The sequence below is a fragment of the Amblyomma americanum genome, chromosome 5, assembly GCF_052857255.1.
Source record: "Amblyomma americanum isolate KBUSLIRL-KWMA chromosome 5, ASM5285725v1, whole genome shotgun sequence".
NCBI lineage: Eukaryota > Metazoa > Arthropoda > Arachnida > Ixodida > Ixodidae > Amblyomma > Amblyomma americanum.
Window position 1 is genome coordinate 188,512,850 of NC_135501.1, and position 18,964 is coordinate 188,531,813.

At 53.7% G+C, this 18,964-nt stretch overlaps 1 protein-coding gene across 2 annotated transcripts in view; it reads right to left on the reverse strand.

Moving 5' to 3' along the window:
• Window positions 1-18,933, reverse strand: part of klar (klarsicht) — a 387,661-nt gene extending 368,728 nt beyond the window's left edge. For both annotated transcript variants that reach the window (XR_013315018.1, XM_077666163.1), the window contains exon 1: window positions 18,825-18,933. The gene's annotated coding sequence lies outside the window, so the exon portion shown is untranslated. The remainder of the gene's footprint in view (window positions 1-18,824) is intronic.
• Window positions 18,934-18,964: the final 31 nt, after the last annotated feature.

Sequence of the window (18,964 nt, forward strand, 5' to 3'; positions counted from 1 at the left end):
GCCGCACAGGGCCCGCGCGCGAGAAAGCCGTCTTCACGCGACACGCAATAAGGGGGGCAGGTTGGCCGTTTCTGAACACGTAACGGCGGTAATCCTTCCCCGCGCGGCATGCAAGGTCAGCGCGAAAAGCTGTCTTCGCAACGACAGGTAAGAGGCGGGTTCGCTGGTTACGCATCGAGCATCCGGAACGGGACTTTTTCTTCGGTTTCGCATCCACTGAGGGATGGCAGAAAGCAGAGGTCAGAGAGAGAGAAAGCCCGGAGTAACGCAACGAAGTAGCTTCGTTAGATAAAAGGAGTAGGGGGGGGGGGGGTAGTTTCACATTCTTTCCGCCGCCGTTCCTTCCTCGGATGTCCATTGGAGCAAACAGCTAGCGCCCACATAAAGAGGCTTTACCCACGCAGCAAGCACAGCGCCACCAGGTAGGCACGGCAGCCGAATAGCCCTCGCATGACGCAGCAAAATACGAACGCACACACCAGCGTGCGTGCGTTGGTGCACGCAAAGCATAGCCGCTGCCTGCAGCACCAGCTGCGGACATGGGAGATCGCAGCGGACCTCGGCTCCGCCCGCTTCCCGATATAGAAAGCGCGCGCCGCAGCAGAAGGGGGCGCACCACATGCCAAGGCCGCGAGAACCCTCCAGCGTGCTCTGTAATCCCGCGCGGTAACCAAACATAACGAAAAAGAAAGTGGCGACGAAAAACGCGTCGAATAACAGCGGCGCGCGAGCAACGTTCTCCACCCCCCCCCCCCCCCCCCCCCCACCCCACCTCCCTTGGTTCTCCTTGGCAAGACGCTCATTGCCTGCTATGGAGAAAAGGACGAGGCCGAAGGATAAACCTCTCATCGTAACTACGGAGAACGGCGCAGAGGCGCCGAAGCGAAATGACAAAAAAAAACAGGGGGGCGGGGGGGGGGGGAGAGGGGTTGCAGGAAGATGACAGCGAGTGCAAGCAGCGGAACATTTCGAGAGGGAGGGGAAGGCATGAAGAGGAGGAGGAGGAGGTGTTGCGGGACGCAGGCAGCATCCCGGGATCACGCAAGCACATACGATCTTGCCGCCCTCCCTCCGAGGATGTCACTGTTTTTTTTTTTCTCCCTTGCCCCCCACCCCCCACCTCCCTCTTACCTCGCCCCCTTCCAGGGCAAGGGACTATTTTGGCGACGATGATGTCTGCCTCATCCGTCACAAAGACGACGCAGCGGTCTCGAGACTCGAGACGACGGGCGAGTCCTTGAACCCCCCCCCCCCCCCCCCTCACCCCCAACGAGCGCACACAGACACGCCACGAAAGGGAGCACGGTCGCTCTTTTATCGGACTCGAGGTTAGAACCATTTCGGAAAAAAAAGGAGCCCAGCAGCAGCCCCGTTCCATTTTAGCCTTCTATTTCTTGTACGCACTTTCGTGCGCGACGAGAAAAGAAAACGCGGCCGCTGGCTGCCGCATTCGTCATACGCAAGCATCCATACAGTGAGAGCAGGCACAACTGGGCTATGCATGCGGGGGTGCGCGACGTGGGCGGCCCTGGGCCCACACGGGGCCCGAAAGGTGCAAACTTCAAAGCCCGCAGCGCCCGTCCCTGCCAGCACTAGGAACTCCACCGACCTTCATCTGAGTAACTTCAAATACAAAAGCACATGCTTATAGTAATGCTGTTTGTTTGTTGTTTATGTGGTTTTAACGTCCCAAAGCGACTCAGGCTATGAGGGACGCAGTAGTGAAGGTCTCCGGAAATTTCCACCACCTGGGGTTCTTCAACGCGCACTGGCATCGCACAGTAAGTACACGGGCCTCTAGAATTTCGCCTCCCATCGAAATTCGACCGCCGCGGCCGGGATTGAACCCGCGTCATGATGTCATATGGCAGGACTGCGGGACTAAGAAACGAAGCGCTCGAGTCGCCTCCACCTCTCGTCTTATGAGTAATTATAACAGGCGATCTGAAGCATGCAGCTGTCCGCATCCGCGAAGGTACGATTTTCCGTCGCGGTCCAATAGGAACTCCGGATCTGAATTTAAATCGCCCAATGAAACATGCGCTTCGATTCCGTGAAGCGAGAAAAAACTTGCTCTTGATCGCCGATTGAGATACGCCATTACAGCCAGATAGTCGCGCTGTTTGGCATCGTCAAAAAGCGCGTGCCTCGAAGCACAAACAACCAATTACTTCGGCATCGCCTATAATAGCACCCCCCCCCCCCCCTTCCCCCGAGTCGCCGGAGCAAACGAAGTGTGAGAGGAGAAAGGGAGACGGGCCGCATTAACGGCCCTATCGGGGCGCGAAACCAGACACGACGCAATTGAAAGGCGAAAATTCGAGGCGAATTTGAAAATGCGAAAATTAAAATCGCACTGTCGACGCAGTTATGCCGCATCGCATTGTGAAATCGCCTACCAATTTCTTTTCGGTTTCGTTTCCATTGTCGCAAAGGGCCAGGCGTGAAAAAGCAAGAAAAATACTTGTAAGAAAATAAAATTTATGCAACTTAAATAAACACACACTCGAGCGTCGTGCCACGCCTTTGAATCAATACAGCCCGCAGGGAAACAAAGTAAACAGGGGAACCGAACCCAGCACCCGCACCACGCAAGTGCCGGCATTCCGAACATTCCCAGACACAGCTTTTCATCCGCAACTGCATTAACAGAAGCAGCGCTGGCAAGGCAGTTCTGCGGCGTCCGCTTGGGTGGTGCAGCGGTAAGTACGCCTGTAGATGAAGGGAAGGAAATTCTATAACAAATGCGCACGCGCTTTTCTCTCTCTCTCTATCCAGAAAGTTGGAATTCGGTCTGACTTTCCTCAGTGCGTGCAGGAAACGCCCCGACGCAACTTGAGCAGCATGCGAATTTTAGAAATGCCGTCTCAACTCCGCCGACCTGCGACAGGGGAGGGGAGAAGGTGGGTTCAAGATCGCGCGGGGGCTTTTCTCGCATTTCCGCCTTTAGCACCCAGGATGAAACGTGCATCAGAGACTCTTCGTGCTTCCTGCCTTGCCAGTTCAGTGCGATGCGCGCCGACATGAGCAGGCCCGGTGCAGTCTGAACCATACGTACGAAGCAATTGGCCCCATGGGATCGGACCGAACCCGATAGAGTAATCAGTAGAAGACCATTCTGCACTTGCGCGCATTCATTACTTCTTCTCCACAGCGATATCATTAAGACACACAGAGAAAGCATAACCTTTCATCGTATAAAACAAGACCCCAGTGGATTGTGGGTGGGGTCAGTGCAGGACTCCAGTAGCTTCCGCCAACGCTTTAGCGATGGCGACCAGCGATCCCTGACCTTCCAGGGTGCCACTGGCCAGTGTCACCACCCACTGCTCTAGCGCCGCGTTGGGTGGCTTTAAGTGGCTGGATTTAGCTGTACATGTCCACGTAATGAGTGTGAGTACGGGAATAAAGGACAGGACTCGCACATTTCCTTCGATTATCTTCGAAGCAGATGGCTTACTGGGAACATGCAACAGTCCCCATACCTTTGTTAGACTGAACACGCACCAAATGAACGCCTTTGTCCCCGTTCCCTTTCTGCTGCGACGTAAACAGTTGTAGCGACGTTGTGCCGGGAGCGCCGATATCATATTACATGAGTGAGTGATCGAGTGAGTGGGTGGGTGAGCGAGTGAGTGAGAGAGAGTGAGTGGAGTGAGTGAGAGAGAGTGAGTGGAGTGAGTGAGCGGGCGAGTGAGTGATCTAGTGAGTGGGTGGGTGAGCGAGTGAGTGAGAGAGAGTGAGTGGAGTGAGTGAGCAAGCGGGCGAGTGAGTGATCGAGTGAGTGGGTAGGTGGGTGAGTGAGTGAGTGAGAGAGAGTGAGTGGAGTGAGTGAGTGAGAAAGTGAGTGAGTGAGCGAGCGGGCGAGTGGGTGGGTGAGTGAGCGAGCGGGCGAGTGAGTGATCGAGTGAGTGGGTGGGTAAGTGAGTGAGCGAGTGGGTGAGTGAATGAGTGGGTGGGTGAGTGTGAGTGAGTGTGTGAATGGTTATTGCCATAGGATGGCCCGTGAGCTAAATGGGGAATCGGAAGAAGGGAGCGAAATGGGATGCGCTACAACTGTGTGTCTGTTACAGTCATTAATAGTGACACCGCAGGCAGGGCACACACCAGAAAATTCCGCAGGGAAAGTGAAGTCGCGTGGGCCGTACAATACCACGACAAGTGGCAGCCGTCAGTGTGATTTGCTGCTCGTACTGCTGTTACCATGCGGGCTGTATAGAAAAAAAAAATACGACGGGAATAAACCAGTGCGGCATTTCGACAGCTCTCGTGTCATCTTTTTCGAGCTGGCCACCGTTCCCCGCCGTTAGCAGGCGGCATAGCGGTTGGATTTCGCAGAACGCTGTGTAAAACCCAAGTAACCGCCTAACGACTATTGCACCGTCATCACAGAGTCCCACACCACTTCCCACCCAACGCAACCACGCAATTAACGGTCGAAACCACGCCCACAACCTTCATCATTGTGGGCACAAAGACGTGGCGACGCCGTGCAAAGCAACATCAGCAAATCGGGCGCCGAAATCTCGAAGCCACTCGCAGGTAACGATGACGCATGACTGCCTTCGGAAATCACATGGCTGCTCAAAGTATGATCCAACCTAGGCCACGGGCGATCAATCGCGGACTATTCCACACATAACGGGGATGCACTTTTCAGGACCGGGGTGCACCACACTTGCAGACGCCAACCGCCGCATTCCAGAGAAGCTAAAAACAGCTGGTCGTGCAAGCACAGCAAGGCAGGACGCACTAATCACCCAGCTTCCGTCACCGTCACTATGAATATCCTCGGACGCACGATGCCGCGGTGGCTCAGTGGTTAGGGCGCTCGACTACTGATCCGGAGTTCCCGGGCTCGAACCCGACCGTGGCGGCCGCGTTTCGATGGAGGCGAAACGCTAAGGCGCCCGTGTGCTGTGCGATGTCAGTGCACGTTAAAGATCCCCAGGTGGTCGAAATTATTCCGGAGCCCTCCACTACGGCACCTCTTCATTACTTATTTCGCTCCCTCCTTTATCCCTTCCTTTACGACGCGGTTCAGGTGTCCGCCGAGATATGCGAGACAGATGCTGCGCCATTTTCCTTTCCCCGACAATCAACAACCAATATTCAAGTGACAGGGCGATTGCGCTCTAGGGTGAGAAAGTAAGCGAAAGATGCAGACCAGAAGAGACTCTCTGACGCTCCTCTTACCCTACCGAGCAACGCAGCAAGCGACCGACGCCGCCAACCACAACAAACACGACCTGCGTTCGCCCGCGAGCAAGCCCAAACAAAACGTAACCCACACACACACGGTCGCGTACTGCGACGGTAGCAGGAGAGAAAGAGAGAGAGAGAGAGAGAAAGAGAGGTACGGGGCAATACGGGCACGAACGGCAGACGCTGAGCGAGAAACAAAGAACGAAAAAAATATGAAAAAAGGGGCACAGAGAGGCCGCGTTGTCGGAAACTGCAGCCGCCGGCCGGGTTTCCAGGAAACGACGACCGCCGCGACGGGGGAGATGTGGAAGGCTCCCCGCTCCCGCCAGATGCAGCAGCAGCAGCGACGATCAAAGCGCGCGCACGTGCTCAATCTCACGCGTCGCTGAGCGCGGCGACGGGCAGACTCCGGCCCCGAGGAACCAAGCCGCCGCTCTGCGAGACGAGCCCCGCCGAGCGTGGTTAACGTTGGGGCCGACGAAAGGATAATTGCGAGTTAGCGCTGCCCGAGACGTGGACTGGAGAACGAGCTCCGGTTAATGGTATCCTAGCGGAAACGAAGACAACAGAGGATGGACCTGGCCCGGATGGGCAGTGCGGAGAATGAATGAATGAATGAATGAATGAATGAATGAATGAATTCCGAGGCAAGGAATGCGTATAGGTGGCCGGTGACGCCAGTCAGTTATGTGGGGAGATTAGGCAACGAGGCCGCCGACAACAAAGCAGGACGAGGTTGACTGCAGAGAGATGGCAGAGGCCTCTGTACACTCGTACAAGTAACTTGGCTGCTGACCACGACTGGGATCATTATGGGCGCAGCCGTGCTCTACAGCGGGAAAGCTCCCGCAGAGGTTCGAAATAAACGCGCGAATTGGCAGAAACGACGAGTACGACATTACAAAGTGAACTTGCCCAAGGCTTCACCTCCACACAAAGGTACCAAGTTTCACCAAATCTTCACAGTCGAAGAAAATGAAAAAAGCACGCGTTGCCCCGGTACGGCAATCATTAATAAAAATTACTGTCTCCACAAAAAAAAAATGACCGACCGATTCCTTTCGTTATTTCCTTCTTCGTATATTTCCTCACACGACTAAGCAGCTGCATCGCAGACAGCGAACTGCGCATCACAATCGACCGCGCCAAGCAGCGGCTGGACAAGTGCATCAACTGAAGGCAGCAACGTTCACCTAAGGTTCCTTGAGAAACTGAGCGCTTCGTTTCCTAGATTTTAACGCGACAGCGTTAAGGAGCTCGTGTCGCAAAAAAGCCGGTGTCATCGGCGGCCGTGAGCGAAAAATGGCGCATCTCGGTGGACACCTGAACCGCGCCGAAATAAAAGGGATTTTCCTTTCCTTACGGCGCGGTACGGGTGTCCAGCGAGAATTAAGACAGGCGTCATTTCCTTTCCTTAAAAGCAATTGCTCATTTCATTTTCCTTCCCTTACGGCCCGGTTCGGGTGTCCGCCGAGATATGTGAGACAGGCGTCCTTCCCTTAAATTGTCCAACGGGCGATGGCGTCGTGCACTCCTCGGCAACGCTGCAACACGCTGTCGCGTCTCACTCTTAAAGACGAACCTTGAGCGTCCTCCAAATTTTTCTTTCTCCTCGATTCCTCTCAGCATCGCTACCATGCCGGAGGATAACGGACCACACCCAACGCAGCTCGCGCACCGTCGGCCGTCGTTCATCCAGTGCACCGAGGCTTTGAAATGCTACGATGTCAGTGTGTTGTACCGTCCGCATCCGGCCCCGCTTTTTCCCTGCTTCCTCTCACTCCCTCCCCTTCATTCCCTTGCATCCCAGCGCTGTACAAGTGTCCACGGAGAGTTCACTTTCCTCACAAAACCATTTGCATTTTGCTGCAAAGACGCTGAGCAGTCATTATCGTGTGTGTCCATGATGCAACAGATCACTTCCTGCATGGTCACGCTTAGCCGGCTCATGAGAATCGGCCGACGCCATTGGCTGGAAGGGGGAGTCCTTTGACGGGGAAAAGCCGCTTCGTTCTTGAGTTGTATCCGACTACAGGCTAATGCAGCCAGCAATGCAGAATGGTGCATCCGTTTAAAGGACTCCACGCGTTCAAACAAATGCGTAAAGACGGGTCATGGACCCTACAATGCCGCCGAAGAGCGCAACAGCAATGAATTCTGCTCGCACGACGCGAGGCGTGGAGCATCCCAGGCTCCGGATAACGCAGATAAACGTCGAACAATGAGCATATCCCAGCGAAAGGGACAGCTCGCCGCACGTGGAAGCACGAGTCGTGACTTCGGCATACATACTGTACCTCTTCTGAGCGCGACCGCCTCACGAATGACCGATAAGCAAAGGCTGCCGGACACGCCCCTTCACTCTCGACCATCAGATACACACGCTACCAATCTCGCGACACACGCCGAAAAGGACCGTCGTGATAACGCGTAGGTATGCTGTGCCAGTCTCGGCGAGCTCTCTCGCACTGAGGCGTCGCCGCGGTGGCTCGTGGTTACGGCGCTCGGCTGCTGACCCGAAAGACGCGGGTTCGATCCCGCCCACGGCAGTTGAATTTCGATGCAGGCGAAATTCTAGAGGCCCCTGTAGTGTGCGATGTCAGTGCACGTTGAAGAACCCCAGGTGGTGGAAATTTTCGGAGCCCTTCACTACGGCGTCTCTCATAGCCCGAGTCGCCAGTGCGAGATAGAGCAGCCGCATTTATCCAGAGCCCTCCATTGCGGCACTTTCTCTCTTCGCTGTTTCACCCCCACTTTTTCTCTCCCGCTCACGGAGCGGTTGAGGCGTCCACCGAGAAGTGAGAGTTACAGCGCATTTATTTCCTCAAAACCAGTTTTCATCTTCACTTTGTTACCCACCGCGGTGGCTCAGTGGTTAGGGCGCTCGACTACTGATCCGGAGTTCCCGGGTTCGAACCCGACCGCGACGGCTGCGTTTTTATGGAGGAAAAACGCTAAGGCGCCCGTGTGCTGTGCGATGTCAGTGCACGTTAAAGATCCCCAGGTGGTCGAAATTATTCCGGAGCCCTCCACTACGGACCTATTCGTTCCTATCTGCTTTCACTCCCTCCTTTATCCCTTCCCTTACGGCGCGGTTCAGGTGTCCAACGATATATGAGACAGATACTGCGCCATTTCCATTCCACCAAAAACCAATTATTATTATTATTATTCACTTTGTTTAACAAAAAAAGCCATTAAATCATTAACCACTCGCCCTCAGTGCGGGACAGGGATATAAAATTTATGTGGGAGGGGGGAGGGGGGGGGGGTGTTGACACGTAGCCGTAGAGGCACGGCTCTGAAGCCAGGCTTAACAGAGCGTGCAACTGGGCCTTCGGTGCGGACGGGTCCTGGGATGGATTAAAAGTGCGGTACCAGAAAGGCGGAGGTGTCAGGGAGCCCGTCGCAACGACAGTCACAGCGGTATAGAGCAGCTGAATGGGCTAGTCCCCTTCTTTCTGTCTGTGTTTGCTTGTGCGCTGTTTTTCACTAAGACAGCGGTATAGAGCCTACAGGCTACAGTTATCCCCCAAGAGGTAGTACAGCTGAGGACCCGGCAAGAGCAATCAACCCGCAGAGCCTGCAGTAGTGCGGACTCAATCCCGATTAAGTGAATGTATGCAGACCTCGTACATATTCCAGTGACACGGGCGGGCAGAATAAACGCAGCAAAAAAAGAATGAATACGATTAGAAGGTCCGGTCGCACGGGCTTTCCCTTTGTTTCATCTGCACCTGTGTTTCGAGTTCTATTTCAGGGGACGCAAGGTCGGAACACTTATGAGCCGCTTATCTGGGCCCAAGCCCCACCAGACCCTCCCCCACTCCCTCCCTTCTTCTGGGCTGCATATTCCAGCACCGAGATAAGGGACTCGAAGCGCACTGCTCGCCACAGTGGGCGCCTTCCCGACACCCACTTTTACCAACCACGAGAGAGCACGAACCCAGTTTAAGGCCTTTCAAGTGGGCCCGCGAAACGACAGGCGTAGCATATATGTACAATTTAGAAGGAAACATATTCTTAACAAAGTTGCTTTCTGTTCTCTTTCTCCTGTCACGCCTGCATTTTTATTTCAAAAGCGTTGTCACGCGAGTCAGTGCTGCATGCCTATAGATTTAACGGGCCTTCGCACATAAATATCACTACGCACGCACATACAACCCCACAAGCACTTCGCGATGCCTCTCGTTCGGACCGTGTGTTCATGGGAGCGGCGTAGCCGTGTGTAAGGGCCGTGCAAGACGCCACGACACGCGCTCCTGGTTTGGTTTATGGTTTACGGGGGTTTATCGTCCTAAAGCGACTCTGGCCATGCGGGACGCCATAGTGAAGGGCTCCGGAAATTTCGACCACCTAGGGTTCTTTAACGTGCACTGACATCGCACAGTACACGGGCCTCTAGAATTTCGCCTCCATCGAAATTCGACCGCCGCGGCCGGGATCGAACCCGCGTCTTTCGGGCCGGAAGCCGAGCGCCATTATAACCACTGAGCCACAGCGGCGGCACTCTCGTTAAATAGAGTTACGTTAGTAAGCAAGCACAAGGATAGCTCCTACGGCTGTTGTTCGTGCGTACGTACACAGTACGAAATTGGGTCAAAGCTCTAAGTTTTCTGGAGGACGCGGCCACACCTTCGGAACAAGCGACTTTTGTACGACTCTCAGAACCGCGTCGCGCGAATACCTACCTGTGCATGCTCTACAACAAACCGCTTTAGTCGCAGGCTGTTTCGAACGACGGCGCTCTCAGTTTTCGTGACGGTTTCCGTGTGTAAAACGAGCCATGTTGTCCGCCTGGCTAACGGTGTCGATAAGAGCCCAGCGAGATACGACTGTGAGGTGCTCTCAGTTCCGTGTAAAACGTTGTATAATAGGCAGGAAGTGCACAGGAGATATCCTGCAGCCCCCTGAGCCAGAGGAACGGCTCGTAGCGCAGAGCCGTGGATAGGGTAAACTGAAAGCCGGAGAGGAAAGTTACAGGACGCTACGGATTCTGCGGAGGAGAATGACGGAGCAAAATAGTCGGGGCAAGAAAAAAAAGAGTCCCAAACAATACAGAAAAAAAGCCTCCCACGTTGAGGAGCGGTTGGGTACATGTAATCAAGAAATCTGAGGGGAAAAATAGCAAAGCTCGCGCGCAAGACAGCGGTAGCGGGAGATCAGTGGAAGAGGCTTGTCCTGCTGTGGTTGTAGCCGGGCTGATTGTGGCGATGATGATGATAACGGTGTGACAGCCGTGCCGTCACCACCCATTCCACAATGGGGGGACAATCTGCATTCACCCATCGATCAATCCATGTCTATTAGCAAGCATGGCGCGTTAAAGCCTTGGAGCCCGAGCGCGGTACAAAGACTGGAAGAGAGGAAAGAGGCTGTGGTCGGAGAAGGTGCGATAACATCGACGAGACGGCACAGGGAGTGGAGAGGAGGCACGTGGTGCAGAATTTTAATGCTGGGGAGCCCAACAATGGCACTCGCACCTCCCGTCATCATTCACCCCGTCAGAAAAGAGCTCGCGCCAGAGGTCTGCACCTGCAAGCGGCACGAGCCGTGCAGCTGCCCCCAGACGCGGTTGTTGCCGATGCTGCAACGCGGTTTCGTGGACGCAATGACCCGTGACCTTGAACGACGAGTGCACGCACGCGCTCCCGACAAAACACAAGCGCCTCATGTGGCCAGTTGAGGTTGCAGTGGTGCTGGATTTGAGATGATCCGAACAAGTAAAACCTGCGCGGGGTGGGTGAAAAGCGTGACCAACTGAATTATTAGACAGTTTTAGCATAGCCGGACAGCCGTACGGCAAACACAATTCAATTCTTTATTTTCCAGAACGAAAAGGTGCATCCTGGAAAAGGAGGAGGAGGAGGAGGAGGAGGAGGAGGAGGAGGAGGAGGAGGAGGAGGAGGAGGAGAACTTTAATGGAACAGGAGAGGTCTGCCTGGTTGTCAGCCTGGCATGATACACCAGGCATCCTGTAGAGGTTCATTACAGCAACGGCAACGCGTTACTGTATTGAGAGGTCCAATATAGTAACGCGTTGCCGTTGCTACCATTCCCAGGCTTGCCAATGCCTAGCCACATTTGCCGCACGGTGGCACTGGCCGTGGTTACCGTGTTTACCGTACGTCGGGGCTATAAAACTCTCTAATACCAAGGTCCCAACGTGTTCCGTCGAGCGTTTTGTCATGCGCCCCCAAGCAGCGTGCAATTCTGGGGAAGCAAAGACGCCGGAGCTACGTTCACGAGACGAAGATGGGACGTACTCGAGGTCGACAAGATGCTCGGCGCGGTGGGATGTCCAGACCTGAGTGGCTACACAGTCGCGAAACCATATCGAGACCAAAAAAACTTAGCGGGCTTACGTTCAAGAAGCAACTGACGTTTTCGACCTGCGAAAAGAGCAACTCAACGGCATGCGAAGAAAAAAAAGAACGCGTTCAATCAAAGGCAAAACGAAAATGGTGCCTGATGTATTTTTGCCTGACGAAGCAATTCTACTGACCTTAATAGAGGCCTGCCTCAGTGAAGGGCTTTAAGTTAATTTGGACCACATGGTGTTCGCTTCCTGTAACGAAATCTTAGTACGCGGAAGCTTTTTGCCGGGACCGAGCCCACGAATCAGGCTCAGCTACCGAATGCAGTATGCCATATCCACCGAGTCCCCACGGCGGATAAAGAAAAGTGTAATATCGGCCCCCAAAAGTTTGCGGCATGCGTGTTCCCGAAAAAAAAAAATCTGCTGCGCTGCCTCATGGCCCAGCAGCCGGTAATGTCACCAGCTTATAAAGCATGCTCGTTCCCACACACCTTCAGACATTTCAGGCGATTGACGTCACTGCGTCGAAGTTTTTTTTTTTTTTCCACTCACCAGCATCCCGTAAATGTTTGTGCACACGACAAATGGTGCGTCTTCATTTCACGAACTGGCACGCACTGAGCCTCAGATTTAAAAAAAAAAACCAGCACGCTAGTCCAAATGACGTAAAAAATAAATAACGAAAACCAAATCTGTTCCAACAGATTTTGCTGTACACAGCAGCGCTCAGCAATCCTCCAGCAACGCGCCCGACGAGTTCTGCAGTAGTGCAGTGCGAGCTCAGCCGTTTCGCAAGTGGGCAGCGACAAGCGTAATGGCTCGAAGTTGCGTAACCGCAGTCAAACGATCTCCTCGCAAACTAAGGGCGGGTTCTCCACCTGCCGTAATTCTTGCGCGGTAATTGGCATGCGAATTCACGCACACGCAATTACGTTCACTCAGCGGTGTAGGGGAGTGCGTTGAAATGTATGCCGTATGGTGAGCAACGGTTTGGTTTATAGGTTTATGGTTTATAGGGGTTTAACGTCCCAAAGCGACTCAGGCTATGAGGGACGCCGTAGTGAAGGGCTCCGGGAAAATTTCGACCACCTGGGTTCTTTAACGTGCACTGACATCGCACAGCACACGGGCCTCTAGAATTTCGCCTCCATCGAAATGCGACCGCCGCGGCCGGGAACCCGCGTCTTTCGGGTCAGCAGCCGAGCGCCATAACCACTCAGCAATCGCGGCGGCTGTATGGTGAGTAACAGTGCGATGTGCAGCAGCAATTGATTTATTCGCAGATGCCTAGATTATTATTAAACTGTACGGTGTGTACACAACACATAGACAGACAGGCACAAAATACGGGCAAATTTAATGTGAACGACGTTGATGAGTTTTTTTTTTTTTTTCAAAGGAACAAATCGGCGTACTATCCTCAGAATATATCAACACATGTCACTTCTTTTAAAACGTCTAGAAGGGCTGTCTGTGGGAGGGTTTTGCGACCGCCAAAGCTCCGGCATTTCGCAGAAGCCGAAATCCTGCGGGTCATTGTCGGGAATCGAACGCACAACCTCGCGTTCAAATACACAAGCGCGCCCATCTGCCATGTCAAGTATATGTCGCGCAATGAACCTGGAACATGCTTTCAGTGCGCGATAGTGTCCTTTTCTTGGTTTCCACTTGACCAACAGATAAGGAGACGTAGCACAAACAAGCCGCGTGTATTCGTCTCCGACCACGGGAAAGCACACAAGGGAACATTATCGACGCGGTCACAATGAGCACGAGCAACATGCAGAAGCAATCTCGGACTCGCTTCTAGCGTTGTGAAAACAGCGTGTAGGTCTTGCAAAAGAACCTACACAGCTGATTGTCACAATCCGCCTTTTCCACATGGCCACACTGCGGGTGCGCGCCTTTCCTCCTCCAGGTTCACTGGTTGAAAAGAAACCTACTGCGCATGCGCAGTTCACGTTAGTGACAGGCGCTTGCGACAGATGGCGGCAGCTGTCAATAACGCGCCACTTCGCAGGCGCGCCTGCGTCCCCTTGGGAGGACCTTAACCCAGATCACAGCCCTCTTCTTTCTTTTAAAGACATTAATGAGCACTATCGTGCCGAACACCGGCGCTACCCGGTTCCTATGAAGGGACTGCTGGGTAAAGTTGGCGAACGAACTCTCCTCAGGCTCTTTACAAACACCCTGCTGTACCCGGCGGTTCTCAAACACTTTGACTTGTTTTGACGGCCGCTGCTCATTCTGTGGGGAGGTGGCCGACACCTTTCACATGGTTTGGGCACGCAGGCGAAATCCTTCTCTCCCCCATCACCCCTTCCCCTACCCGAGAGGACTGGGAGGCGGCTCTGCTCGGCTTCCAGGAACTATCGGCCCCACAGGCCCTGGTTCGGCGGACCTACGCAGCGGTCAGGACCAACGGGGTCCCGGAATGAGGGACTCCGCCTTCTATTGTAAGGGGCGAGACCCACTAGGTCCCCGAGCAACTCTCTGTAAGTATATATAAATAAATGCTTTTCACCACCACCACCCACGTACGTTTGTCTTCAACCAGTAGCAAACGAATTTTCTCCGCTCCCCCATAGAGGGCGCCACATCTTGCGATATAGACGGATTCGGAGCCCCAGTATTTCAATACAGCGCGGGGTCAGGACGGAATCTGCGGCAGCAAAAAACGGAGGAAAGAAGGCCTCGAGGCAAGCAGTGCCCGTCCGCAAGAGCAAGACGAGGGACCAGTGAACGCCGGGGCAGCGCGCACAACAGAGAAGCCGCACGCCAAACCCGCTATGCCCCGAGAGGAGACAAGAACCTGCTGGCGACGCAGTACGTGAGGCGAATTCGCGGCGGACGCACCGGGACACGCACCGCATCGGCACGCGGTTCGGCAAGGTAGCGTGTTCGCATCATCGGGATGCGAATGGCGCCTCGGGCGAGATCGTCCACACGGGGCGGGAAGCCCGCCTAGCACGGCCAGGAGACGGGGGGAGGGAGAAAGACTGCGTGCAATGAAACGCTGCGATGCGGCCAGATGGGCAAGCCGGCACTCAAGTGTGCATTTTGAAAACGCGCCACAAAGCGCAGCTCATTCATTCTAAAGCTAAGCGCAGGTACAGCACGTTAACCAGTTCTCTTTCTTTACCGTTTTTTAAAGACTTTTTGAAAGTGGTTTCATACGTTTCCCGCATAATCTAACTACAACTGAAGGTCCGTCGGCGTCCCAGGAATCTGTGTTTTGCGCTGCGTTCCCATAATGCCTCGGATATAGGCCGCAGGCTAAAAGATAACAGGGTTAAAGGTGACACAGAGTACAAATAAAAATTTGCCTGTATCGACAGCTACCCGCGTTTTAATGACGAATAGGTTACTTCTACAGAAAATCGTGCTTTCATAAGCAAGGAGAGGTAAACAACAAAATTAACAAAATGAAATACACGCACCAACGCCGTCGGCCGTTTTCGCAAGCAAACTGCAGTGACGTCGACATTCATTTTTTTAGCGCTGATCTTTGAGGCTAGATTACACCGCCATTCAAAGCGGTGATCACGGAGTCCTTTTGGTCTTGACGTCACGAGTTAAAATTCAGCCGAGGCAAAAAAAAATTACAAATCTCAACATAGCCAGAGAGATCGAGCCACACAACAGATTTTTAAGAACTAAAAATGGACGAGGCCGTTCTCAGTGTGACGGTGTCCCTTTTAAGGATCCCTTAGAGAGAACTCCACACACCTCCATAATTGTTTCGTCGCCCTGAAGCGCAGCCGAAAGTTTGCGCCTTCACAGCTAACTCATCACACGCGACACAAATCGAAACTCGTTCACGTCCGGTGTATGTGCAACCTGCAGCGAGGCACAGTTGAACCTCCTTGTAACGAAGCTGCAGGGGCCCGGCGATTACTTCGTTATAGCCGTAGCTTCGTTATAGCCCGTGTTGGAAAGCTCCCAAGGGGAATCGCCATTCCTTCGTTATATCCATTACATCGCTATAAACCATTTCGTTATAACGAGGTTCGACTGCAATACCTCACAGAAGCACAGCGTAGTACATACACATGGCGGCCTGAAGCCGAGACCAAGGGCAGGATATAATAATGCTAAATAAACAAACCGGAGAATCGTATCACGAAAACACGGCGCGAACAAAAGGAGCAGAACTAATAAACATGCATAGTGTGAACAATGAAACGGCGACGCCCGCTGCCCTTTACAAATACTTCGCCGAGGCGCAAACAAAAGTGAACTGCCTTGCGCTATGAGGAGCCCGAAACACCACAGTCGATATCGGAAGCCGTGCTCCTCATGATCGGAGAGGGTGGGGGGGTCGGCGACGCACTATTTATTTGTCTCTGCTTCTTCTGTTCGACCTTCGAATCCCCTGGCTTTCACTTCCTCCAGGGCCACCGTCAGCTCTCTCCTCCGCCGCCGAAACACTCATACTTTTAATTTCTGTCGTATTTCCTGGAAAGGCCGTGACATTCCACTGCCCTTTCATGATTGGAGAACCGAGAAGCGACGAAATAAAAAAAAAACTAACAAGCAAGCAAACACACAAAAACGCTGGAGGGGGAAACACGCCGAAAGGTCGCACACCTAGCAGGCGTAACGAGCGCGTATACCTTTCATGAGAAATGCCAAGGGCTTTCTCCTCCGCTTCGAAAGCCAAGGCGGCTTCGTGGGAACGAATGTGTGACTGAATCAACACTGAGGAAGAAATAACTACAGATCGGCGCCGCTTTCCACGTGCTGGCTTCGAGGCGACATCGAGCAGAGAAGCGTCAGAGCATTCCCAAGAGAAGCGGCACTTGTGCTAGAAGCATCTCGCGCAGCGCAGAAACGATTCCCATCAACACCTTGGACGCGTGCAGAGAACCAAATTTGTGTTCTTCGGTGCAACCCGTTCAGGAGCCAACAACCGAAAACAAAGGGAGTTACTGATGAGAAACGTTCGCCACCAGCCGGCCTGGTTTGCTCTCTGCAAGTTACCGCTGAAACCGCTTCAGCTTATAGCGCTACCGTGGACCGATACCGTTCAGATGTTCCGCACGCATGCACAGTTACCAGCACTCTCATTATGCTAACATCGCCGACCTTGGCATGGAGAGTGTTTGGGTAACGTAGGCGTACTAGAGTAGGCGTGTACCGGAACACTTGCTGCGCACGTGTGGTGGCCAGGTGCGGGGCAGCGCCGACTGCTGCGCATGCGCAGCAGGCACCCGACTAATGCACTAGCACACGTCCGCTATGCTCTTCTATCAGCACGCTACGTATGCAAAGCGAGTGTCCGACGGTAGCGGTTCAAGACAAATGCGACCCGACGCCCGCGGTCGAAACGAATCGCACTTTTCGAAAGTTATCGAACACGTTCGGAGCGATATTACAAAAACAAACAGCGAAGAACCACACGGTGCACAAGAGTGACGCTAACTCTTTAGTGTCGAACCCTGCTTGAGGCTAAACAACTTAAATGGTCTCAAACTGATCTAAGTTTTTTAGCGACATATAACGATATCAAAGGACCTTTGTAAGGACGCTGAATGTATGACACACAAGAGCAATGTATAGTACTCCCAGCTGCACAGACCGTACTAAATGCGGCACATCCAGCAATGTTGAAACGAGAACGTGCTTCACAAAAAGCGCAGATCGCGGCAGTCATTTTTCGCTCCATCGTATCATTCTTCGCAGCGCCAACTGCCACAGACGCGTCCTCTACGGTGAACACACATGGCGAAGCAGCTGGCATAACTCGGCTCATAAGAGGTCCCCTTGCTATAACTCGCAGGCGCGACAGTCCCGCAAAGCGCTCACAAATCACCCGCGCGGAAGGAAAGCTGCCGTTGTTTCGAGCGATGCGCCCAGCCTCCGTACTTGACAAATTAATCCTACCGCGATCAAATCGCGCGCCAGAAACGGGCAAAACTACTTTTCTTCGAAAACGGTGGCTACGAGCTTTCGGTTCATTACAAACCGCGGGCTAACCGCTCGCCACAAACCAGCTTACTGGACACTTTTCCTCGACACCTGGAAGAATTGTCGTCCACACCATTTTATGCGAAACGAAAGCGCTCGGTGTAACGCTGGACAACGCGACTCGGCAAGCAAAAAAAACTTCCCCGAGAAACGACGTAAGGTCACCGCGCAGAGGCTTGAGCAGCGTCCACTAAAATCCACTGTCGCTTATACCCTAACAAGCCCACGTAGTGCATGCGTCGGGCTTTTCTTCCTCCAAGCGTGACACGCTCGAGTGTTTTTCGCGTTGCCGCCCGCGGTTTGTGGCCTTTGTTTCTGGCTACTCATCGCCGTGTCGGGGCCGCAGACTGCTTCAGGAGAGGGCGAAACGAGGTAGTGCGGCGGCAGCGTGTATTTCCTATAAGCACGCTCGAGCAGCAGGCTTGATTCATTTGGCCCGCTTGCATTTCCCTGGGAGTAGGTCAGACCACGTAACTTCGGAAGCCGGAAAGATTCGAACATGAAAAAAGGGGCGCCCCTGAGACGAGCACAGATTAGCGCGGCAGACGAAGTGCAGGTTGCACGCCGCACCGCCCAGCAATCGTCTTGGCGCTCTCACAGCGCGGTCGCCAAGCCGGCCGGCGGGCCGGCCGACCTCCGCTAATTTGTGCCGCTGGAACGGAAGACCCCGCACAGCGGGAGTGGCTCCTAACCGTGCTATGCACAGTGCCGGCGACGTCTATTCCTCTGATGCCGAACGCAACGGTAATTTCTCCACAGCCGGCAAGAAAAACAAGACAATGCAGACGAGTCGCGCTTCCTCACGACCGTACATCACGCGAGACGATTATTAGTTTCGCTAGCGTCGCGACGTACCCAAAGCTCTTCGGCACTGTCAATAGACAGCAATAAAAAATTATTCACTCTACTCGTACTGACACGACGGTCTGCGGCTGGTCCACTGACCTTGGGTAAGAAACACTCGCAGCAGTGCAGGCGGTGATGGAGCGCGAGCTGCAGTGCAGACGCGTCGTGTGCTGCGAATTCGAACGCGTCGCCGACGGTTTGCAACCAGCCGATCGCTTTGCAAGCAGCTGCTGCAGAATCGCGGCTCATTACAGTTTGCACTGGCTGCGACATAGGCGCAGACATGCGACACAAATGATGATAAAACACAAAACATGTCCGAATGCGTTTGCTGCATTCGCTGATCAGTCTGCCGCCAACAAAGCCCTCCAAGGCGCTTGACATGTCACTCACCTCGAACGGCTCGCATCGCCGAATAACCGTAATGCAAACAAATTCAGCGCAAATCATGCGACGCCCGATATTAGAAAAGTGCTCTACATACCTATATTTGCAGGCTCGACGTATCCGCAGCTGAGTGGAGCGAAAGTACACTATCGATTTTCACCCGCACATACACAGCACACGACACGCGAAAGCCGCCATGTGCAACTGATGTCTAGTTTCCACGCTAGGTGACGCTTC